General features: G+C 45.0%; 1 protein-coding gene and 1 non-coding gene across 2 annotated transcripts in view; one reads left to right on the plus strand and one right to left on the minus strand.

Moving 5' to 3' along the window:
* LOC126258469 (Down syndrome cell adhesion molecule-like protein Dscam2) overlaps positions 1-25,439 on the minus strand; it is a 687,321-nt gene that overhangs the window by 121,111 nt on the left and 540,771 nt on the right. The gene's annotated exons all lie outside the window — the stretch shown is intronic.
* Positions 21,421-21,495, plus strand: Trnas-cga (transfer RNA serine (anticodon CGA)). Its single transcript has one exon. It is a non-coding gene; the product is annotated as a tRNA-Ser (tRNA).

The following is a 25,439-nucleotide window of genomic DNA, read 5'->3' on the forward strand; positions in this document are numbered from 1 at the left end:
GGTTAGTATTGCCTCACGTGTTCCAACATTTCTACGGAATCCAAACTGATCTTCCCCGAGGTCCGCTTCTACCAGTTTTTCCATTCGTCTGTAAAGAATTCGCGTTAGTATTTTGCAGCTGTGACTTATTAAACTGATAGTTCGGTAATTTTCACATCTGTCAACACCTGCTTTGGTATTGGAATTATTATATTCTTCTTGAAGTCTGAGGGTATTTCGCCTGTCTCATACATCTTGCTCACCAGATGGTAGAGTTTTGTCATGACTGGCTCTCCCAAGGACATCAGTAGTTCTAATGGAATGTTGTCTACTCCCGGGGCCTTGTTTCGACTCAGGTCTTTCAGTGCTCTGTCAAACTCTTCACGCAGTATCTTATCTCCCATTTCATCTTCATCTACATCCTCTTCCATTTCCATAATACTGTCCTCAAGTACATCGTCCTTGTATAAACCCTCTATATACTCCTTCCACCTTTCTGCCTTCCCTTCTTTGCTTAGAACTGGGTTGCCATCTGAGGTCTTGATATTCATACAAGTGGTTCTCTTCTCTCCAAAGGTCTCTTTAATTTTCCTGTAGGCAGTATCTATCTTACCCCTACTGAGACAAGCCTCTACATCCTTACATTTGTCCTCTAGTCATCCCTGCTTAGCCATTTTGCACTTTCTGTCGATCTCATTTTTGAGACGTTTGTATTCCCTTTTGCCTGCTTCATCTACTGCATTTTTATATTTTCTCCTTTCATCAATTAAATTCAATATTTCTTCTGTTACCCAAGGATTTCTATTAGCCCTCGTCTTTTTACCTACTTGATCCTCTGCTGCCTTCACTACTTCATCCCTCAGAGCTACCCATTCTTCTTCTACTGTATTTCTTTCCCCCATTCCTGTCAATTGTTCCCTTATTCTCTCCCTGAAACTCTTTACAACCTCTGGTTCTTTCAGTTTATCCAGGTCCCATCTCCTTAAATTCCCACCTTTTTGCAGTTTCTTCAGTTTCAATCTGCAGTTCATAACCAATAGATTGTGGTCAGAATCCACATCTGCCCCTGTAAATGTCTTACAATTTAAAACCTGGTTCCTAAATCTCTGTCTTACCATTATATAATCTATCTGATACCTATTAGTATCTCCAGGATTCTTCCAGGTATACAACCTTCTTTTATGATTCTTGAACCAAGTGTTAGCTATGATTAAGTTATGCTCTGTGCAAAATTCTACAAGGCGGCTTCCTCTTTCATTTCTTCCCCCCAATCCATATTCACCTACTATGTTTCCTTCTCTCCCTTTTCCTACTGACGAATTCCAGTCACCCATGACTATTAAATTTTCGTCTCCCTTCACTACCTGAATAATTTCTTTTATCTCGTCATACATCATTTATCAACATTAAAAGAGAGTTGTTAATTATTTCAGTAAGTGAAAAACAGTCCAAGTTTATTTGCGTTTTCATACGTCAACTGAGCGGCAATAGCCTACTCGTCTGCAGACAATAGCACCGTCAGTGAAAAATCTTCTAGTGCTTCTCGTTATCTTAAACTCGTCTGTGTATGCTACGAACATTTGCGGCCCCATTACGTCACTATGGCGTCGCCAGTTATTTTAGTTTCTACTGAGCAGTCGTGATCCATCAAAGTGTTCTTGGTTCTACTAGCTCAAATTTCTCAGAACCATTCGCCACATTTATGAACTTCGGTGCAACGTAAAATGTATTTCAGAAATTAAGCGGACGTAATCTATTTGCTAGTATTGTAACGCCCCGTTTCCATATTTCTTCAGGAAATCACCTCCACTATTTTTGTTTGCGCCACCTATAGTAAACATCGAGTGGTAAAATTATGAAATGTTCCCTTATGTTTTGTACTGTTGCAAGCTTATTGTCATATCGCTGACTTGGTTGCGTAGTCAGTTAGACCGTCAGCGAGAGCGCATCGCTAGCTCCTGCTACTACTAAGGCGAGTACACCGTTTGCTTCTTACATATTTTACAAACAGCAGCGACTTATTTTCAGTTATCTGTGTAATTACTAGTTTATTTTTGTAATTTCTTGCGTGTTCGAGTGCTTACTAGGTAGAACCTTTTATTTCAATAAGTGTTTTTGTACTTATTTGCTGCGCTTAGCTTTTAAATAGTTTTTCTGGGAAAACCTAGCGTAGTTTTCGCGTCTCGTATTTCAGTGAGTGTTTCTTGATTATCAGAGTAGCTCATCAGAAGATTATCTTGGGAAATTGTCACCGTATAGAGTAGGGTAAACATAGTCATGTGTAGGGACTGTGGTTGTTGTGAGCGGACGCAAGGAGAATTGGCCACTCTTCGGGGACAGGTGGAGGCTTTGTCTGTTAGGCTCATCGAGCTCGAGGCGCAGGCGTCGGCTCGTAGTGGCGTTGGGGCAACTGTGGTGAGACCTATGCCTACTTCGGTGGCCTTGGAATCACCTGGAACCCCTGATGTCGCTGCGTCTTCCGGCAGTGAGCATCTTACCGGTCAGCCATCACTCCAGGGTGAATGGCGGACAGTGGTGGGCTCGCGCGTGCCTGGCCGAAAGGCGAAGGTGGGATCTGGCCGCGTGGCGGCTGCCTTACCCCTTTCCAACAGGTACGGGGTGCTTCCTAGTGGTGATGACATCGTTTCCGAGCCACCACAGGATGCCTCGCCTGTTGGGCCAGTGGCCGATTCTCCGGCAAGGTCCCGACAGTCACAGAGGGCGGGCCTATTAGTTATAGGGAGCTCCAACGTTAGACGGGTTATGGAGCCCCTCAGGAAAATAGCGGGTAGGTCGGGGAAGAATGCCAGTGTGCACTCGGTGTGCTTGCCGGGGGGTCTCGTCCGTAATGTGGAGGAGGCCCTTCCGGCAGCTATTGAACGCACTGGGTGTGACCGGCTGCAGATAGTAGCACATGTCGGAACGAATGACGCCTGCCGCTTGGGTTCTGAGGCCATCCTTGGTTCCTTCCGGCGGCTGGCTGATTTGGTGAAGACAACCAGCATCGCACGCGGAGTGCAAGCTGAGCTTAATATCTGCAGCATAGTGCCCAGAGTCGATCGCGGTCCTCTGGTTTGGAGCCGTGTGGAGGGTCTAAACCAGAGGCTCAGACGACTCTGCGACTATAATGGTTGCAAATTCATCGACCTCCGTTATTGGGTGGAGAACTGTAGGGCCCCCCTAGACAGGTCAGGCGTGCACTACACACCGGAAGCAGCTACTAGGGTAGCAGAGTACGTGTGGCGTGCACACGGGGGTTTTTTAGGTTAGAGGGACCCCCCCTTGGGCGAAACGATAAAATACCTGACGGCTTACCAGAGAGAACATTATCATCGTTGATAAAGAACGTCCGTCCTCAGAGACCAAAAACAGGAAAAGTTAACGTAATATTGGTAAACTGCAGGAGTATCCAGGGCAAGGTTCCTGAATTAGTATCTCTTATTGAAGGAAATAGTGCGCATATAGTATTAGGAACGGAAAGTTGGTTAAAACCGGAAGTGAACAGTAACGAAATCCTAGACACAGAATGGAATATATACCGCAAGGATAGGATAAACGCCAATGGTGGAGGAGTATTTATAGCAGTAAAAAATTCAATAATATCCAGTGAAGTTATTAGCGAATGCGAATGTGAAATAATCTGGGTTAAGTTAAGTATCAAAGGTGGGTCAGATATGATAGTCGGATGCTTCTATAGGCCACCTGCATCAGCAACCGTAGTAGTTGAGCGCCTCAGAGAGAACCTGCAGAACGTCGTGAAGAAGTTTCGTGATCATACTATTGTAATAGGGGGAGACTTCAATCTACCAGGTATAGAATGGGATAGTCACACAATCAGAACTGGAGCCAGGGACAGAGACTCTTGTGACATTATCCTGACTGCCTTGTCCGAGAATTACTTCGAGCAGATAGTTAGAGAACCAACTCGTGAAGCTAACGTTTTAGACCTCATAGCAACAAATAGACCGGAACTTTTCGACTCCGTGAATATAGAAGAGGGTATCAGTGATCATAAGTCAGTGGTTGCATCAATGACTACAAGTGTAATAAGAAATGCCAAGAAAGGAAGGAAAATCTATTTGCTTAACAAGAGTGATAGGGCACAAATCGCAGAATATCTGAGTGACCACCATCAAACGTTCATTTCTGAGGAAGAGGATGTGGAACAAAAATGGAAAAAATTCAGAAACATCGTCCAGTACGCCTTAGATAAGTTCGTACCGACTAAGGTCCAAAGCGAGGGGAAAGATCCACCGTGGTATAACAATCATGTACGAAAGGTACTACGGAAACAAAGAAAGCTTCACCATAGGTTTAAGAGTAGTCGAATCATAGCTGATAAGGAAAAGCTGAACGAAGCGAAAAAGAGCGTAAAGAGAGCAATGAGAGAAGCATTCAACGAATTCGAACATAAAACATTGGCAAACAATCTAAACAAGAACCCTAAAAAGTTTTGGTCATATGTAAAATCGGTAAGCGGATCTAAATCCCCTATTCAGTCACTCGTTGACCACGATGGCACCGAAACAGAGGACGACCGAAGAAAGGCAGAAATACTGAATTCAGTGTTCCGAAACTGTTTCACTGCGGAAAATCGTAACACGGTCCCTGACTTCAGCCGTCGCACGGACGCCAAAATGGAAAATATTGAAATAAACGATATCGGAATTGAAAAACAACTGCTATCACTTAGTAGCGGAAAAGCATCCGGACCAGACGAGATACCCTTAAGATTCTACAGTGATTATGCTAAAGAACTTGCCCCCTTTCTATCAGCAATTTATCGTAGATCTCTGGAAGAACGTAAAGTACCTAGCGACTGGAAGAAAGCACAGGTCGTTCCCATTTTCAAGAAGGGTCATAAATCAGATGCGAATAATTATAGGCCTATTTCACTTACGTCAATCTGTTGTAGAATAATGGAACATGTTTTGTGTTCTCGTATTATGACGTTCTTAGATAATACAAATCTCCTTCATCATAACCAACATGGATTCCGCAAACAGAGATCATGTGAAACCCAGCTCGCCCTATTTGCCCAAGAAATTCACAGTGCCGTAGACACTGGCGAGCAGATTGATGCCGTATTCCTGGACTTCAGGAAGGCATTTGATACGGTTCCGCACTTACGTTTAGTGAAAAAAATACGTGCTTACGGAATATCGGACCAGGTTTGTGATTGGATTCAGGATTTCCTAGAAGAAAGAACACAACATGTCATTCTTAACGGTTCAAAATCTGCAGATGTAGAGGTAATTTCGGGAGTACCGCAAGGAAGCGTGATAGGACCTTTATTGTTTACAATATACATAAATGACTTAGTTGACAACATCGGTAGCTCCGTGAGGCTATTTGCAGATGACACGGTTGTCTACAAGAAAGTAGCAACATCAGAAGACTCGTACGTACTCCAGGAAGACCTGCAGAGGATTAATGAATGGTGCGACAGCTGGCAGCTTTCCCTAAATGTAGATAAATGTAATATAATGCGCATACATAGGGGCAGAAATCCATTCCAGTACGATTATGCCATAGGTGGTAAATCATTGGAAGCGGTAACGACCGTAAAATACTTAGGAGTTACTATCCGGAGCGATCTGAAGTGGAATGATCACATAAAACAAATAGTGGGAAAAGCAGGCGCCAGGTTGAGATTCATAGGAAGAATTCTAAGAAAATGTGACTCATCGACGAAAGAAGTAGCTTACAAAACGCTTGTTCGTCCGATTCTTGAGTATTGCTCATCAGTATGGGACCCTTACCAGGTTGGATTAATAGAAGAGATAGACATGATCCAGCGAAAAGCAGCGCGATTCGTCATGGGGACATTTAGTCAGCGCGAGAGCGTTACGGAGATGCTGAACAAGCTCCAGTGGCAGACACTTCAAGAAAGGCGTTACGCAATACGGAGAGGTTTATTATCGAAATTACGAGAGAGCACATTCCGGGAAGAGATGGGCAACATATTACTACCGCCCACATATATCTCGCGTAATGATCACAGCGAAAAGATCCGAGAAATTAGAGCAAATACGGAGACTTACAAGCAGTCGTTCTTCCCACGCACAATTCGTGAATGGAACAGGGAAGGGGGGATCAGATAGTGGTACAATAAGTACCCTCCGCCACACACCGTAAGGTGGCTCGCGGAGTATAGATGTAGATGTAGATGTAGATGTAGCATCTTTGCCAGCAGCTGCTTTTTTGCAGAGTTGAGCATGGGACACGGAGCTGTTGTGTTGTGCTGTGGGTAGCTCTACATCAGAAAGACATCATTATGGATGTTCAAGTGTTGCTACAAGTGCTATTACAGTGAAGTAATGAGATATGGAAGTGGACTCAGGGAAAGCGCGTAAACAGGTAAGTAAATATGAGCAGTCCCACCAATAACGTGTTTGAGTATCCGGCCGTTGCGTGTTGTATCGTACAACATCAATCATCTGCGTCGTGTTTGGCCTCCCAGAATGAACTAATGTGTGTCAGTAAAATAGTTTACCACAAAGGAGAGTAATCAAGCGCCAGTGTCTTGTAGCGAGCTTGAGTACATGTGTTTAGTCATCGTGTTTCCGCATCATCAACAATCAGCCGCGCCGCGACGGTTACGCGCACGCTCGTACAAGTGAGAACTGAGAACTGTAATTTAATTTTATTAATAGTGTCAAGGAGCACTGGTTCCCGATATTTGTGTATGCGTGACGAGTGTAAGAACTTTCATTCGATCATTCGGCTTCTGCCTCATCAACAATCACCCGCGCCGTGTCGGTTACGCGTACGCTCATCCAAGTGATTTTATGGACAGATAATCATCAAGAATTTTAATTGGCATCAACACTTACGACTTAGAGTGTAAACAGTGCAACCTGCAATTTTCTTATCGTCTCAGAATGTATTTGTTCATACCAGATGTAAGACATTGTCGTGTTTGATGTTGAGTGGCTCTCCTAAACTCACTTTCATATTTAGATACATAATTTCAGGCAAGCCAGCAGCAGTGTGGAGCAGAACAATACGACCGCCGCGATAGTATCAGGTACGTGGTGTGGACAGGGCGCATACTCGAAGCGAAACCAGTTTAAGGGATCCCCTACTAACTGTACCCCCGGGCGTGTTACATTGTTTTCATACATCTATACAAATTAATAAATTGAAGTTCCCCGCTGCGGTTTTCTGTCTGTATGCGATCGTTAATCTCAGGAACTACTGTAGGGATTTTGATTCCGCTTTCATTGGTAAATATGCTGATTTTCGGGGAAGGGCTGTATGTGTAATATAGTATTGCTGCACTAGACAAATCCGCCAGGCGTTTTATTGTGCTACGTTTGTTAATCGTGACACGATGGAAGCAAAAGCAGACGTCTTAGTGGGCTAAGGCGCCCAACAGCAATTTTGAAAGCGAAGGTCCAGACACCAGCTGGGACATTCAGAAATCAACTGTCAGAGGCACGTAAAGAAAAACCTAAACGTCAAAGAAGCATAATAATTACTAGTCATTAAATGTACTGATAAAAGGCCATGCAACAATGCTAATGACCAGACGGACAAACGCCGGCCGGTGTGGCCGTGCGGTTCTAGGCGCTTCAGTCTGAAACCACATGACCGCTACGGTCGCAGGTTCGAATCCTGCCTCGGGCATGGATGTGTGTGATGTCCTTAGGTTAGTTAGGTTTAAGTAGTTCTAAGTTCTAGGCGACTGATGACCTCAGAAGTTAAGTCCCATAGTGCTCAGAGCCATTTGAACCATTTTTGCAAGCCGAAGGACTTCCTGAAAGTATCGACGTTCCTGTGGTCATCTACCACTTCGCCAACCCATAAAACGTCTGGTGACCGGTCGCAAAGCAATCACCGTCTCGTCAGCGAACATAAAATTACTCCACTGTGGCAGCGCGGAGTGGCCGCGCGGTTTAAGGCGCCATGACACGGATTGTGCGGCCCCTCCCGCCGGAGGTTCGAGTCCTCCCTCGGGCATGGGTGTATGTGTTGTGCTTAGCATAAGTTAGTTTAAGTTGTATGTAAATCTATGGACCAATGAGCTCAGCAATTTTGTCACTTAGGAATTCACACACATTTCAACATTTGAAATCCCTTCAAAAATAATTCAAATGGCTCTGAGCACTATGGGACTTAACTTATGAGGTCATCAGTCCCATAGAACTTAGAACTACTTAAACCTAACTAACCTACGGACATCACACACATCCATGCCCGAGGCAGGATTCGAACCTGCGACCGTAGTGGTCGCGTGGTTCCAGACTGAAGCGCCTAGAACCGCTCGGTCATTCTGGCCGGCTGAACTCCATTCTCTAATGGTCCAATTTCGATACGTAAGAACCCAGCTTCCGTTGGTTCGGTGCAAAACTTCTCATTGGTCTACTAGAATAAAGACCACCCTTATGCAATCTTCTACGCACTGTTTGGTCTGAGATGCGAACCCTGTTGCCCAGGAGAAGTCATTTCCAATATTTCTGACAATTCATACAGGGCGCTTATGAGCCGACAGTTGGAGGAAACGATCCTGCATTACTGCTGTCATACGAAGACGACCACTGCGAGGTCTATCGTTCACATTTCCCCTCTCTCTGTACTCTCTGCACACCTTAGACCCACCACTTTGAGTGACATGCAACCAATAGTCAATGTCTTGCTTTACCCAATGAGAGTAAAGCCACTATCCTGACTCTGTCCAAGTACACTACTGACCATTAAAATTGCTGTACGAAGAAGAAATTCTGATGATAAACGGGTATTCATTGGACAAATATATTATACTAGAACTGACATGTGATTATTTTTTCATGCAATTTGGGTGCATAGATCCTGAGATATCAGTACCTAGAACAACCACCTCTGGCCGTAATAACGGCCTTGATACGCCTGGGCATTGAGTCAAACAGAGCCTGGAGGGCGTGGACAGGTACAGCTGCCCATGCAGCTTCAACACGATACCACAGTTCATCAAGAGTAGTGACTGGCGTATTGTGACGAGCCAGTTGCTCGGCCACCATTGACCAGACGTTTTCAATTGGTGAGAGATCTGGAGAATGTGCTGATCAGGGCAGCAGTCGAACACTTTGTGTATCCAGAAAGGCCCGTACAGGACGTGCAACATGCGGTCGTGCATTATCCTGTTGACATGTAGGGTTTCGCAGGGATCGAATGTAGGGTAGAGCCACGGGTCTTAACACATCTGAAATGTAACGTCCACTGTTCAAGGCGCTGTCAATGCGAACAAGAGGTGACCGAGACGTGTAACCAGTGGCACCCCATACCATCACGGCGAGTGATACGCCAGTATGGTGATGACGAATACACGCTTCCAATGTGCGTTCACCGCGATGTCGCCAAATGCGGATGCGACCATCTTGATGTTGTAAACAGAACCTGGATTCGTCCGAAAAAATGACGTTTTGCCATTCGTGCACCCACGTTCGTCGTTGAGTACACCATCGCAGGCACTCCTGTCTGTGATGCAGCGTCAAGGGTATCCGCAGCCATGGTCTCCGAACTGATAGTCCATGCTGCTGCAAATGTCGTCGAACTGTTCGTGCAGATGGTTGTTGTCTTGCAAACGTCCCCACCTGTTGACTCAGGGATCGAGACGTGGCTGCACGATCCGTTACAGCCATGCGGATAAGATGCCTGTCATATCGACTGCTAGTGTTACGAGGCCGTTGGGATCCAGCACGGCGTTCCGTATTACCCTCCTGAACCCACCGATTCCATATTCTGCTGACAGTCATTGGATCTCGACCAACGCGAGCAGCAATGTCGCGATACGATAAACCGCAATCGCGATAGGCTACAATCTGACCTTTATCAACGTAGGAAACGTGATGGTACGCATTTCTCCTCCTTACACAAGGCATCACAACAACGTTTCACCAGGCAATGCCGGTCAACTGCTGTTTGTGTATGAGAAATCGGTTGGAAACTTTTCCTTATGTCAGCAAGTTGTAGGTGTCGTCACCGGAGCCTACCTTGTGTGAATGCTCTGAAATGTTAATCATTTGCATATCATAGCATCTTCTTCCCGTGGGTTATATTTGGGGTCTGTAGCACGTCATCTTCGTGGTGTAGCAATTTTAACGGCCAGTAGTGTATTATGTGCCTCTACGTGTCGTGTTACTGCAGTGCTGAACACAAACTGAGTTAAGCTGTTGTTGATACTGGACTGCTCGCGGTGTTCCGCTGTGGCAGCCGCGTGTTCAGATGACTGCTAAACGGCCATAAAGCACGCCTGCAGTAAACACCGTCCAATATATGGGCTCTAACTGGATAATGCATGAAGTCAATGAGATCTCTGGTATCGTAGACTCCATTTTACAATAGTATTCCAAATTCTCTTGTTGAGCAGTGTATTGTCAGTGACCAAATTCTATTTTCACATTAGTCACAAATCTACTGGAGCAGAAGGCGATTATAGTATCGACAGCTGTGTTACTACTCAAAGTTGCAATCTCATTGTGATAACCATCGCGGCACGTTGGGTCGCTTTGCGCTATTTTAGAGAGGAATGACCCAGAATCCTGCACCTACTGTCGTCAAGATGATATTTTCTGATAACACGAACTGCTTTTTACACGAGTTGTTTTTTTCTAACTGCATGTGCTTGTTATTCGAGAGAAACTTTTTTTTCCAAGAGGAAGATCACTGTGTTTGAATTTAGTATACCAACGAGGACACTACAATAGGTGAATGATGGCAACATTCGTCACTGTTCTATACATCCGTTATTTCATCCTTTTTTCTTAATCAAAGCGACTTGCAATTTTTTCCAGACTATTTGCTGCCTGACAGATTGTCGATAGGTATTTAATGCGAAAGAGGAAAATTCCGCAGAGTATACAAGGTAAAATCTAATAGGAATTGCGTCGGTACCTGCTGCCTTGCTCGCTTTGAGAAGTGTAGTTCCGTGGATAATTTGTTTTGCCCTCTTTCAACCTGGAGTGACATGCGCTCTTTTCTAGTCACGGTGGACTATTCGCTGGGCGAAGTCGATAAGGTTTTGATACGAAAGGGGCTAATTTCGTAGCACATTTCACGTGTAATTCAACTGAAAATTCGTCAGCGCCTGGTCCTGTGTTGCTTTGACTAGTATTAATCATTTTCACAGTTTAAACGGCTACAGCCTGAGTTCGCATTGTAGGGGAGAATTCTCTTTATTGTACCTGCTCCAAATTTGTACCACTACCCTAAGATTCGTACCACTTGTACTATCCGATTTTTAATGAGGTAAACATGAACTACGTACTTCTTGCAGACATATTTTGTGCTATGACTTCTGCATGTCGACGAACAGATCGTCTGAGGAGAACAATGACTTAGATGTAGTTTGCATCAAACCTTTTTGTGCACGGAGCGAAGAAACCACTATTATGAGGTAAGTGGCAACATCACGTTTTATTTGTGGGTGAATAGAAATGAAATAACCTTAGTTTTCAGACAGTCATGATGTATTCGATGTGGTTCGTTAGTGGGGAACTGTCAAAGAGAAAATGGAAACGCTGCCTACAATGTACCGCTATAACTTTTCGATATTATACAGCTAAACTTTCAGAAATTCGTTCGTATAATCATTTTAAAACATGCATTTAGTTTTATTAATGTAGTGTAATGTTCAGAAATGATGTGGTAAATTTTCTGTTGCGTTCTTTATCCTAGATTATCGACTAATTATTTTGTACTTCATTATGTGCAACAGAATGGCGTTATGGGAAGTAGAGCACAAATGAATCACATTGAACTGTAACAGTATATTTAAATAGGGATCACTGATTAAATAAAGGTACAGGTATATAGAATAGCCCAAAGCCAACAGTTAAAAGGTGCGCTGAAAACAAAATTTGAAAATTTTTGGCTGCGGTTGAAAGAGCATATACTTACATTTGAAGAGATGAGATTCAGTGTAAGCATGTCGACGAAAGAAAACTCCGATATCACGGAATGCGACGGATTTGCCCTTTATTTTAATGCAGAAGAAACCAAAGCAAGTGAAAATTGAGATGTTGAAAGTGTCCATCCAAGAAATATCGCTGAATTCGAGGGAAACGACGAAAGCTACCAACAAACCTTCACGACCTACACAAGCGGGATGGTATAGTGAGCTGTGCGAGGAAGATGGAGAGGGTGAAATCGTCACATGCATGAAATGCAAAAAGTGGATTCGTGTAAGTGTGCAGGGGTTGGGGATGGAAGGACGAAGTTACATTGCAAAACCTGGAAACAGCGATGTAAGATCTACAATTTTTTCGACAGCTAACAATGTGAGACCGTGGCTGTGTGCAAAATGTAGATTGATTCTTTAGAAGAAAAGACAGCAATTAGCCACTATTGGTAATGCTATATATGGAAGTAAACATCGCCGTAACGTGATCAGCCGTCTGAAGATGATTCTGTCGGTTCGAAACAGGCTACGGCACTATTTACTGAAATAAATAACACTAGGGGCCGGTTGCTCTCTCTTTCTTTGAAAGTATCAGCCTGCACCAAAATATGGAACTTAGTCTTAGTCTAGTATCTTTAAAGACAGCCTGGTACAGTTTTGCCACCCATGGCGCATTTTAGAAACATGGTTTCCTAATTTGTTCCAGTGGTTACATAACTTGTACCAGCCTTATAAACTATGTCCCTTATATCACTATTTGCACACTTTACAATAAAACTTTCTCATTCCTTTCCCCATCACGTGCACTCTTTGCATGAATCCACATTTTGCATTTCATGCACTTCCAGACGTTTACAAAATTGAGCATAATGTATTTATTTTTGTCAGAATTTCCATTCCCAAAATCAGGTACCAAGAAGATTGTCCTGAGGTTGAAGATGACATTATTGATATACACTACTGGCCATTAAAATTTCTACACCACGAAGATGACGTGCTAGAGACACGAAATTTAACCGACAGGAAGAAGATGCTGTGATATGCAAATGATTAGCTTTTCAGAGCATTCACACGCTGGCGCCGGTGGCGACACCTATAACGTGCTGACACGAGGAAAGTTTCCAATCGATTTCTCATACACAAACAGCAGTTGACCGGCGTTGTCTGGTGAAACGTTGTTGTAATGCCTCGTGTAAGGAGGAGAAATGCGTACCATCACGTTTCCAACTCTGATAAAGGTCGGATTGTAGCCTATCGCGATTGCGGTTTATCGTATCCCGACATTGCTGCTCGCGTTGGTCGAGATCCAATGACTGTAAGCAGAATATGGAATCGGTGTGTTCAGGAGGGTAATACGGAACGCCGTGCTGGATCCCAACGGCCTCGTATCACTAGCAGGCGAGATGACAGGCATCTTATCCGCATGGCTGTAACGGATCGTGCAGCCACATCTCGATCCCTGAGTCAACAGGTGGGGACGTTTGCAAGACAACAACCATCTTCACGAACAGTTCGACGACATTTGCAGCAGCATGGACTATCAGTTCGGAGACCATGGCTGCGGTTACCCTTGACGCTGCGTCACAGACAGGAGTGCCTGCGATGGTGTACTCAACGATGAACCTGAGTGCACGAATGACAAAACGTCATTTTTTCGGACGAATCCAGGTTCTGTTTACAACATCGTGATGGTCGGATCCGCATTTGGCGACATCGCGGTGAACGCACATTGGAAGCGTGTATTCGTCATCACCATACTGGCGTATCACTCGCCGTGATGGTATGGGGTGCCACTGGTTACACGTCTCGGTCACCTCTTGTTCGCAGTGACAGCGCCTTGAACAGTGGACGTTACATTTCAGATGTGTTAAGACCCGTGGCTCTACCCTACATTCGATCCCTGCGAAACCCTACATGTCAACAGGATAATGCACGACCGCATGTTGCACGTCCTGTACGGGCCTTTCTGGATACACAAAGTGTTCGACTGCTGCCCTGGTCAGTACATTCACCAGATCTCTCACCAATTGAAAACGTCTGGTCAATGGTGGCCGAGCGACTGGCTCGTCACAATACGCCAGTCGGTACTCTTGATGAACTGTGGTATCGTGTTGAAGCTGCAATGGCAGCTGTACCTGTACTTGCCATCCAAGCTCTGTTTGACTCCATGTCCAGGCGTATCAAGGCCGTTATTACGGCCAGAGGTGGTTGTTCTAGGTACTGATATCTCAGGATCTATGCACCCAAATTGCGTGAAAAAATAATCACATGCCAGTTCTAGAATAATATATTTGTCCAATGAATACCCGTTTATCATCTGCACTTCTTCTTGGTGTAGCAATTTTAATGGCCAGTAGTGTAATTTCGTAACTTACTGTTTACGCTATAATGTAATCTCAAAATTGGTAAAATTTACAATTTACGCAGCTCTTCCCTGCCACCTGATGCAACATAGTCCAACCGAACATTTGTCCCCGTCCAATAGAGTTGATTTTCTTCGTTGCGCTCCTGAGGAGGTCAACGACCTTTTTCAGCTGCAGTAACCTTTCCTTCACAGCACCGTCTACTTGCTTCATTCGTGCATCCTATCGTTAAAGTTCACTACCCCACAAAAATAGCTAATGCACTCCTACAAAATGCATCTGAATTTGTTTTATCGCTTCAGAAAGTGTAGTTTTATTTCAGAATTCTCGGGAATATATATTGCGACAAACGGCGAAAGCTACGTGGTTTATGAGGCCAGTCCGGAGTCGGCACAACGAAGTACACATCACGCGGGGCCATTAGGCCGACAGTAGGCCGTATACGCTCCACAGCGGACCCACGTCCGCTGCTGCTTCCTCTCCCAGTGATATATGTTAACCCCCCCCCTCTCCCCTTCCTCTGTCCCCTCCTCCGCTCCGCGTTCCCTCCCACTGCATTATGCATCGGCCAGAACTCGGGGCAAGAACCGCTGCTGCGCCAGCTTCCATTAATACCTCGTTTACGGTGGACTCCCATTCGATACAGACGGGACGTCCTCCGCGCCCCGTCTTCGCCTCATCCTCTCCCTCCTTTTCATTACCTCTTCTCCGCCGCTGCCCCTGCCGCTTCCTCGGTTTCTTATCTCCTCCGCCGCCTCCGTCTGCGGAAGGAAATCCGCCGCGCGTTATTTCGTCTGCGGGGCTGAAGGTTCCTCCGCAGTGTCACCTCCAGGAAGGATTTATGGACGCTGTGTATTTCTGCGAGTGCCTTCTGCCCAGTGCTTGCCAAATCGCCGCAGTCTTGCCCCGTCTGAGCCGTTTGCCCTGAACTACTCGGTTTTCAGCGTGGTTTGGCACAAAAGGAAACAAAAGACGCATCATATTTATTACACCTGCAGCTAAATCTTCCTGAGAGAGTTACTACGGTATGGGAAGAATGAATCTTAATTGCTACGTTTAATTTAGTTTTAAATTAAAATTTAAAAAAAAAAAAAACATAACACCAGTGGATAGTACATAGCAGCGTACGAACAGGTACAAAAAGGATGAAGTTTTAATGTAAACGCAAGCATTGGTTTACAATAATAATACTGTTAATAAGCTGTAAAATAACCAGCACGACCGCGTTAATCCTAATCGTGACAACAGCAAAGAGTAATGTTTTTTTTGCGAAGTATATTTTGTCATTTTTTTAAAAAAATCTTTATTGCAATAACAATAATAATTATACAAATTAACCCACCACCTTAATGATTAGTGGGTCCTAATGTTAATACAATATTATATGTTATTTGCAGCTATTACAGTTATTACAATTATTACAGTTAATTTGTGGGCTACAGACAGTGCGACACAGTCCATGTTGATAGGCAAATTGCGATTTGTTAAACTACACACTACTACCTACTTGTTAGTAATCCTAACTGCCTGCAGCGTTACAGGTGTGTCAGCCTAGATATAAACCTACTTCAAGGCCTTGCTCATCGAGCTAATCCCGATGAGCGTGCCCCTGACACTGGGCAGGCCAAAAACTACTTGTCGCTCCAGGTTTCTAGTTTAGTATCTACTTCTAATCCTACTAACCACTAACTAACATACGTCAAATCCGGTGCTGTCATAATCGTGAATAGGTGGACCCCAGTCCCCCTATCCCTGCACGTGACGGATTCCAAAGAACAAGTCGACCAGTCCACGCACAGGCGGTACAGGATTAGGGTACTAGGACACGTTCAGTAGTTGGTTCTAATCGCGAAAGTCCCTCAGGTATGCAGTCAGAACTTTACGTGATACCTCGTTTGCCAGGTTGTTCAAGGTTTCAAAAGTCTCTTCGTGTCTTAATAGGTCTATGCTGTTGTTTGGTTGTTGTTGTCTTAATGTAACTGCTACAACATCGAAAAGGGGGCACTCGTAAACCACATGGTCGGAAGTACCCTCCGAAGCGCCACAGTCACACTTAGGTGTAGCCCTTTTCCCAAACCGACATAAGTACCGGGTGATCAAAAAGTCAGTATAAATTTGAAAACTGAATAAATCACGGAATAATGTAGATAGAGAGGTACAAATTGACACTCATGCTTGGAATGACATGGGGTTTATTAGTACAAAAAAAAAAAAAAAATACAAAAGTTCAAAAAATGTCCGACAGATGGAGCTTCATCTGATCAGAATAGCAATAATTAGCATAACAAAATAAGACAAAGCAAAGATGCTGTTCTTTAGAGGAAATGCTCAATATGTCCACCATCATTCCTCAACAATAGCTGTAGTCGAGGAATAATGTTGTGAACAGCACTGTAAAGCATGTCCGGAGTTATGGTGAGGCATTGGCGTCGGATATTGTCTTTCAGAATCCCTAGAGATGTCGGTCGATCACGATACACTTGCGACTTCAGGTAACCCCAAAGCCAATAATCGCACAGACTGAGGTCTGGGGACCTGGGAGGCCAAGCATGACGAAAGTGGCGGCTGAGCACACTATCATCACCAAATGACGCGCGCAAGAGATCTTTCACGCGTATAGCAATACTTTTTTTTTTTTGATCTAATAACGCCCCATGTCATTCCAAGCATATGTGTCAATTATAGACTGACTTTTTGATCACCCGGTAACATACGTCAAATCCGGTGCTGTCATAATCGTGAATAGGTGGACCCCAGTCCCCCTATCCCTGCACGTGGTGGATTCCAACTAACAAGTCGACCTGTCCACGCACAGGCGGTACAGGATTGGGGTATTAGGACACGTTCAGTAGTTGGTTCTAATCGCGAAAGTCCCTCAGGTATGCTGTCAGAACTTTACGTGGTACCTTATTTGCCAGGTTGTTCAAGGTTTCAGAAGTCTCTTCGTGTGTTAATAAGTCGTATGTGCGGCCGGCCGGTGTGGCCGAGCGGTTCTAGGCGCGTTAGTCTGGAACCGCGAGACCGCTACGGTCGCAGGTTCGAATCTTGCCTTGGGCATGGATGTGTGTGATGTCCTTAGGTTTGTTAGGTTTAAGTAGTTCTAAGTCTAGGGGACTGATGACCTGAGATGTTAAGTCCCATAGTGCTCAGAGCCATTTGAACCAAGTCGTACGTGTTGTTGTTTGGTAGTTGTTGTCTTAATGTAACTGCTGAAGCATCGAAAAGGGGGCACTCGTAAACCTCATGGTCGGGAGTACCCTCCGAAACGCCACAGTCACATTCAGGTGCAGCCCTTTTCCCAAACCGACATAAATATGTCGGGTAGGGCCCATGACCAGTGAGAAAATGAATTAGACCCCGGGTTGGTTCGAAGTACCTCATGCCTAACCTTTCTTTAACATTTGGCAAGAGTCTGAATGTTTTTCTGCCAGATTCATCCATTTCCCAAGATTCCTGCCATACGTTCTCACCCCTTATCCGTATCTCTCCCTTGTCCCTAGCCAGAACTCCCAGTATATTTTCTATTTTCATGTCGTTCCCTTTCTTAGCCCAGTACCATGCTGCTTGCTCTCCAATTTTAATATCCAGAGGACAGAACCCCATTAACACTAATAGGGCACTTCTTGGGGATGTTCTATAAGCCCCCACAGATCTTAGCAGCATGTTCCTTTGTACTCTTCTCACTGTCATGGCAGGTACCACCCTTATGAGCCTGTGTGACCAGACTCCCGATCCCTAACCCACCACTGAAAATATACTGTTATGATACTACTTTATTAGCTGTGGTGGAATCTTTTGTGTCCTACGGAGATGAGGTTATTGAGTACTGTTTGCGCCACAAATTATCAGTTTACACTGATAAGCCAAAATATTACGACCATTGCCCACCACGACGATGGATGCCGCCTTGTGGCGTCGCGGGCTCGAGTCCCGCTAACAAATGTATGTCAGCAGAGCAGACACAGATGAGGGATCGCCCCAGCGAAGATATGGGCTACAAATGGGGAAATCAATTGAGATGAGGGACTTTCACAAAGAACATATTATTATTACGTAGGGCTTGTGAACGAGTATCTTCAAAACAGTGAAGTTGGTCGAATGTTCACGTGCTGCTGTCGTAAGCATTTTTGGAAAGAGGTGGAAGGACAGTGAAACTACCACTAGGCGCTTAGTGATCGGACGTCCACGACTCTTCCAGAATGTGGGGTTCGGAGGCTTATGTGCTTCGTAATGTAGGACAGATGGTGGGCTGTGGCATCTCTGCAGAAAGAGCTAAATGCTAGTGCACGTACAAGTGTTTCGCAACACATCGTCCATCGTACATGGTTGGAATTGGAACTCTGCAGCAGTCCACCCCACAAGTTCACCCAACAACATAATCAGTCACGATTGCAGTGGGCACGGAATCGTCGGGATTCGCCCATCGATCAATGGAGACGAGTCGGCTCTTCGGCTGAATCACATTTTTGCAACACAAGGTCGAAAGTCGCCACCACAAACGCCATTATCGAGGTGAACGGCGGCTCGAAACGTGCAGCGCGCCACGAACGCAAGCCGTTGGGAGCAGAATTATGCTATGATAGACGTTCTCCTGCGCTTGCATGGGACCTGTGGTAGTAATCAGAGACACGTTGACAGGTGTGTACGGCGATGACGTCATTCAGCAGTACAATTGTTCATGTCTCTGAGCGAGAGCCGTGGTGCAGTGGTTTTAGGAGCATCATAATGAACTCACGTTGACGTCTCGGCGACTAAATTCGCCTGATGTAAATCCTTTGTAACACACCTAGGTCTCTGTCGAGAACCATCATCGCCTCCACAAGCCTACCGACAAACTGTCGGATCTCTGGTAAGCAGAATTTCAGTGATGTATTTCGTTCGAAAGACGGACAAACAAACTATTATCCACATTGTCGTTATTTTTTCGGTCATGTATTTGTGTCTTTTAGCATCAGATACGGTTCCTGGCAAGCAGACAGCCAAATGAAAAAAGTGACTGAAAAATAAAAATAAGAAAAAATACATTTTGGTGCTTATGAAAGAACATCAGTTTCTTTACGCTGGAATCCAGAGCCCCTATGAATTAGTTCGTAATTCGCAAGGATTGTAAAAAGTATATAAAGTGTAATAGTCAGCCAATCAGTTGCACACATATTTTTTTTAACACAAATTACCAAGGTTTCGATAACTCTATCTTCACCAGAATAGTAAAAGTTACATTCTGATGAAGATAGTCTTAGAGCTACCGAAACCTGGTGAATGTGTTTTTAAAGAAGTTGTGTGCAAGCGGTTGGCTGCTGCTACACTTTATATAATTGTATACTCGGTTGCTGAGCACACAGCCAAAAATGTTTAAAATATAAAGTATTATTGACGCTGATTAGCATTTGTTTTAGATGCCTGAAGATGCAGAAATATACAGGTCTACAACGTTCCCGTTTTAGATACCTGAAAATGCAGAAATATACAGGTCTACAAGGTCCCGCTATCATTTAAAAAAAAATGATAACTTGGAAACTATTAAAGACAGAGCATCGTGATTGAAGTAAAACCTTTAGCAACTCTCAAAGTTTTTCCCTTTGTTCTTCGTTGCATGTTTGACTTGCAGTGCCATCAAAACGGCGACAGAACGGGAGTCATCTGCTAGGCAGAATACAGATCTGTGAACTATTAATGCCAATTTAGGAGGGTGCCACAGCCAAAACTAGTTGTAATGATTTGGTTGAAAACTTTAAAGTGGGAAGCAGTGTCAAACACATACCTCGAAGTGGACGTCCTGATGTGTCTCAATCACTTGTTGCCAGAGTACAGACTTCATTCCACCACAGACCCTTTATTTGTCGTGCATCACAAGAATTGCAGAAAGCATAATCAAGTGTTACATAACCGGTTACTCCTTTTTGGGTACAAAGTACAAATTCTCCATGCATTCCAGCCAAAATTCGCGCGTTCCACGCTGGCCCGCATAGATGCTGATCGTGACATATGAATCGTCACAACATCAGGAAAACCACACAACAAACGATAACACATCCGTGAAAGCCTGATACTTAGTAATTGGTGTGGCGCAATGTACGATAATGTGGTGGGACCACTTTTATTCGCAGAGAAACCCATAACGGGAAATGTTTATCTGGACATGATCGAACAGTTCATGTTTCACGCATCGAAGACCTGCAGTCGTCCATGACCCTCCAGCTTGATTGTGCATCTATACATTGGATTCTGAACGTTGCTAGAAGAGCTGAATGACATATTACCTAAGATGGGTCGTGGTGGTTCCATCGTTTGGGTCCAGCACTCTAAGGCTATCATGACACTGGACTTCTTTCTGTGGGGTTACTTCAAGGACTGTGGGTACACCACACCAGTGAATGACATTGCTACTCTTCGAGAATGAATCAATCAGAACTGTTGATGTTGCAATGCTGACGCGGATGTAACTCAAATATCGCCTTTCTTCTCTACGAGCGACGAGTGTGCACACATTGCAACACCGATATAATAAGAAAAAAGACTTTAAGAGCTATTAAATGTCTTACAACGAACCATGATGCTGTGTCTACAATGATTTCAAAATGGTTCAAATGGCTCTGAGCACTATGGGACTTAACTTCTGAGGTCATCAGTCCCCTAGACCTTAGAACTACTTAAACCTAACTAACCTAAGGACCAGAATGAGATTTTCACTCCGCTGCGGAGTGTGCGCTGATATGAAACTTCCTGGCAGATTAAAACTGTGTGCCCGACCGAGACTCGAACTCGGGACCTTTGCCTTTCGCGGGCAAGTGCTCTACCAACTGAGCTACCGAAGCACGACTCACGCCCGGTACTCACAGCTTTACTTCTGCCAGTACCTCGTCTCCTACCTTCCAAACTTTACAGAAGCTCTCCTGAGTACCGGGCGTGAGTTGGTAGAGCACTTGCCCGCGAAAGGCAAAGGTCCCGAGTTCGAGTCTCGGTCGGGCACACAGTTTTAATCTGCCAGGAAGTTTCATATCAGCACACACTCCGCTGCAGAGTGAAAATCTCATTCTGGAAACATCCCCCAGGCTGTGGCTAAGCCATGTCTCCGCAATATCCTTTCTTTCAGGAGTGCTAGTTCTGCAAGGTTCGCAGGAGAGCTTCTGTAAAGTTTGGAAGGTAGGAGACGAGGTACTGGCAGAAGTAAAGCTGTGAGTACCGGGCGTGAGTCGTGCTTCGGTAGCTCAGTTGGTAGAGCACTTGCCCGCGAAAGGCAAAGGTCCCGAGTTCGAGTCTCGGTCGGGCGCACAGTTTTAATCTGCCAGGATGTAACCTAAGGACATCACACACATCCATGCCCGAGGCAGGATTCGAACCTGCGACCGTAGTGGTCACGCGGTTCCAGACTGTAGCGTCTAGAACCGCTCGGCCACCCCGGCCGGCTCAATGATTTCCAAGTTATGATTTTGTGAAATGATAAGGAGCCGGCCGGTGTGGCCGTGCGGTTCTAAGCGCGTCAGTTTGGAACCGCGTGACCGCTACGGTCGCAGGTTCGAATCGTGCCTCGGGCATGGATGTGTGTGATGTCCTTAGGTTAGTTAGGTTTAAGTAGTTCTAAGGTCTAGGGAACTGATGACCTCAGAAGTTAAGTCCCATAGTGCTCAGAGCCATTTTTTGAATGATAAGGTGACTTTACGGACGTCCTGTAGGCTGTTTGTTCTTCCAAAATATACGCTGAGGTGCCAATAGTCATAGGACAGCGATATGACATATACAGATGGCGGTAATATCGGGAAACAGGGTATAAAAAGGCAGTGCATTGGCGGATCTGTCATTTGTACTCAGACAAGCAACACTGTGTGAACCAATGGTTGAAATCAATGTGGGACGTACGAGGAACGCATTCGTTAGGTCAGTGTGGCGAAATCCGGCGTTAATGGGCTGTGGCAGGAGACGACCAACCCGAGTGCCTTTGCCAACAACACGACTTCGCCTGATACTAAAATGTAAACTTTCACGGCCGGAAATATAATTTCCATTATAATTATCCGGGCTGTTATGCCGTGGTCGGTTGATGAATTCTGAGGTGATTCCCAACGTTTCGTCTCCGACTGCGGGAGTCATCTTCAAGGGGGTCCGTAGCTTGATGGTCCAACACACACACTGGCTCGCTACTGACTGCCGCTAAATTTCGTGTCCGCGCGCCCCCGCGCCGCGGCGTGACGTCACGTGTTTTGAAAACGTCAGTGCAATTGGCCGCTGTCCGTCGCCGTCGATCGCCGTTGCCATCACCCAGTAGTGGACGAGGAGGAGGTAGACGGCAAACTACATTTCCTCGATGTGCTTGTGTTTAGAAACGAAAATGGTAGTTTGGTCCACTCAGTGTACCGCAAACCCACGCACACGGATCGTTATTTGCACCGGGATTCGAACCACCACCCACAACAGAAGCGGGGTGTTATCAAGACGTTAGCGGACAGAGCTAGAAATATTTGTGAACCTGAGTTGCTCGACGCTGAGATGGAACATCTCCACAATGCACTAACGAAGAACGGATATTCGTCCGCCGAAATAAAACGTGCGTTGAGGCAGCCACGCAGAAATCATACTGACGTACAGGCTACTGCAAAATCTAAGGTTTTCCTGCCGTTTGTTAAAAATGTAACGGAAAGAATAGGGAGGATCTTGACGAAGCGGAATATTACCGTAATTTACAAGCCCACCAGGAAGATACAGGAATACCTTAGGCCTGCCAAGGACGCTCGCAAACCATTGGAAAAATCTGGAGTGTATAGGATCCCATGCAGCTGTGGTGATGTTTATGTGGGTACCACCAAAAGAACTGTTTCTAAACGTTTGGAAGAGCACAAGGGAAATTGTAGAAGAGGAGAAACGGAACGATCAGCTGTTGCGGAGCATGCTTTCCAGCCAGGGAACCACAATATTCGTTTCGAGGAGACGCAAGTACTAGCGGCCACGAGCGGATACTACGAAAGGCTCTACAGGGAGGCAATCGAAATCTCTAAACACCCAAATAATTTCAACCGAAAGGAGGAGGGCGTCAAATTAAACGGTATATGGATGCCGGTGTTAAAGAAGATGTGTACCACTCGTCCACTACTGGGTGATGGCAACGGCGATCGACGGCGACGGACAGTGGCCAATTGCACTGACGTTTTCAAAACACGTGACGTCACGCCGCGGCGCGGGGGCGCGCGGACACGGAATTTAGCGGCAGTCAGTAGCGAGCCAGTGTGTGTGTTGGACCATCAAGCTACGGACCCCCTTGAAGATGTCTCCCGCAGTCGGAGACGAAACGTTGGGAATCACCTCAGAATTCATCAACCGACCACGGCATAACAGCCCGGATAATTATAATGGACACGACTTCGCCTGCAGCGCCAGTCCTGGGCTCGTGACTATCGGTTGGACCCTAGATGACTGGAAAACCGTGCCCAGGTCAGATGAGTCCCGATTTTAGTTGGTAAGAGGTGACGGTAGCTTTCGAATGTGGCGTAGACCCAATGAAGCCATTAACCCAAGAAGTCAACATGACACGGAGCTGCTGGAGGCTCCACAATAGTGTGGACTGTGTTTACGTGGAATGGACTGGATCCTCTGGATGTTCAGCTTCTTGGAGACCATTTGCAGTTATTCGTGGACTTCATGTTCCAAAACAACGCTGGGATTATTATGGATGACAATGCGCCATGTCACCGGGCAACAAGTGTTCGCAATTCGAGCGAATGACTTGGTCACCCAGATCGCCCGACATGAATCACATCGAACATTTACGGGACATAAATGAGAAGTTGTTTCGCGCACAAAATCCTGCACCGGCAACACTTTCATAATTATGGACGGCTAGAGAGGCAGCATGGCTCCATATTTCTGCAGGGGACTTCCTACGACTAGTTAAGTCCATCTCACGTCGAATTGCTGCACTAAGCCGGGAAAAAGGAGGTCCGACATGACATGAAGAGGTTTCTCATGATTTTTGTCACCTTAGTAGTTCAGTAAGTGCTACAGCAGTTCACCTCCATCATGATAGCAGAAAATTCAAAATGAAAGAAGAGAGTATATAGGCAACAAAATGGAAATCTTATATCTTCTGATAACAGTTTTTTTTGCTAAGCCTGTGGTTAGGAGCTTGTAGGAAATGTAAGCAAGTATCTTGCTCTTCCAAGGAGTAACGGAAAGAACCTGAACCTTTTGGCCGACGAAGTGGAAGTTTACTTATATTATGCTTTCGCTATTTTCAAACGCAGAAATATATAATATCGTTCGTGTGTAAAAAGCCAACTCGATGTATTCAATATGGACATAAAGTATACAGCCCACCTTCAGTGAAAAACAAGAAAGTGGAAACAGACTGCTCTTGCCTGTCGCCACTCAATGTTGACTGGATACTTTGTGCCTGTATTGAACAGATCCATTTAACTATTACGCACGAATGATAATGTGTATTTCTGCCTATGGAAATGGCGAAAGCCGAAACGCGTAAGGCACAAGTGAATAAATATTGTCGTCAATACACACAAAAGTGTTTGAGTCTACATCTACATCCACATCTACATGGACACTCAGCAAATCACAGATGATTCATCGAACCACCTTCACAATTCTCTATTATTCCAATCTCGTATAGCGCCCGGAAAGTACGAACACCTATATCTTTCCCGTACCAGCTCTGATTTCCCGTATTTTAAAACGATCGTTTTTCCCTATGTAGGTCAGCGTCAACAAAATATTTTCGCATTCGCAGGAGAAAGTTAGTGATCGGAATTTCGTGAGAAGATTCCGTCGCAACGAAAAACGTCTTTGTTTTAATGAAGTCCAGCCCAAATCCTGTATCATTTCAGTGACACTCTCTCCCATCTTTAGCGATAGTACAAAACGTGTTGCCCTTCTTTGAACTTTTTCGATGTACTCCGTCAATCCTATCTGGCAGTATTCCAAAAGAGGACGGACGAGCTTGGTGTAGGCAGTGTCCTTAATAGATCTGTTACATTTTCTAAGTGTCCTGCCAATAAGACGCAGTATTTGGTTAATCTTCCCGACAACATTTGCTATGTGTCCTTCCAATTTAAGTTTTGCGTAATTGTGTTAACTAGGTATTTAGTTGAATTTACGGCTTTTAGATTAGACTGATTTATCGTGTAACCGAAGTTCAACGAATTCTTCGTAGCACTCATGTGGATGACCCCACACTTTTTGTTATTTAGGCTCAATTGTCAATTTTCGCGCGCACA

This window comes from Schistocerca nitens, chromosome 1, assembly GCF_023898315.1.
Source record: "Schistocerca nitens isolate TAMUIC-IGC-003100 chromosome 1, iqSchNite1.1, whole genome shotgun sequence".
Taxonomy (NCBI): Eukaryota; Metazoa; Arthropoda; class Insecta; order Orthoptera; family Acrididae; genus Schistocerca; species Schistocerca nitens.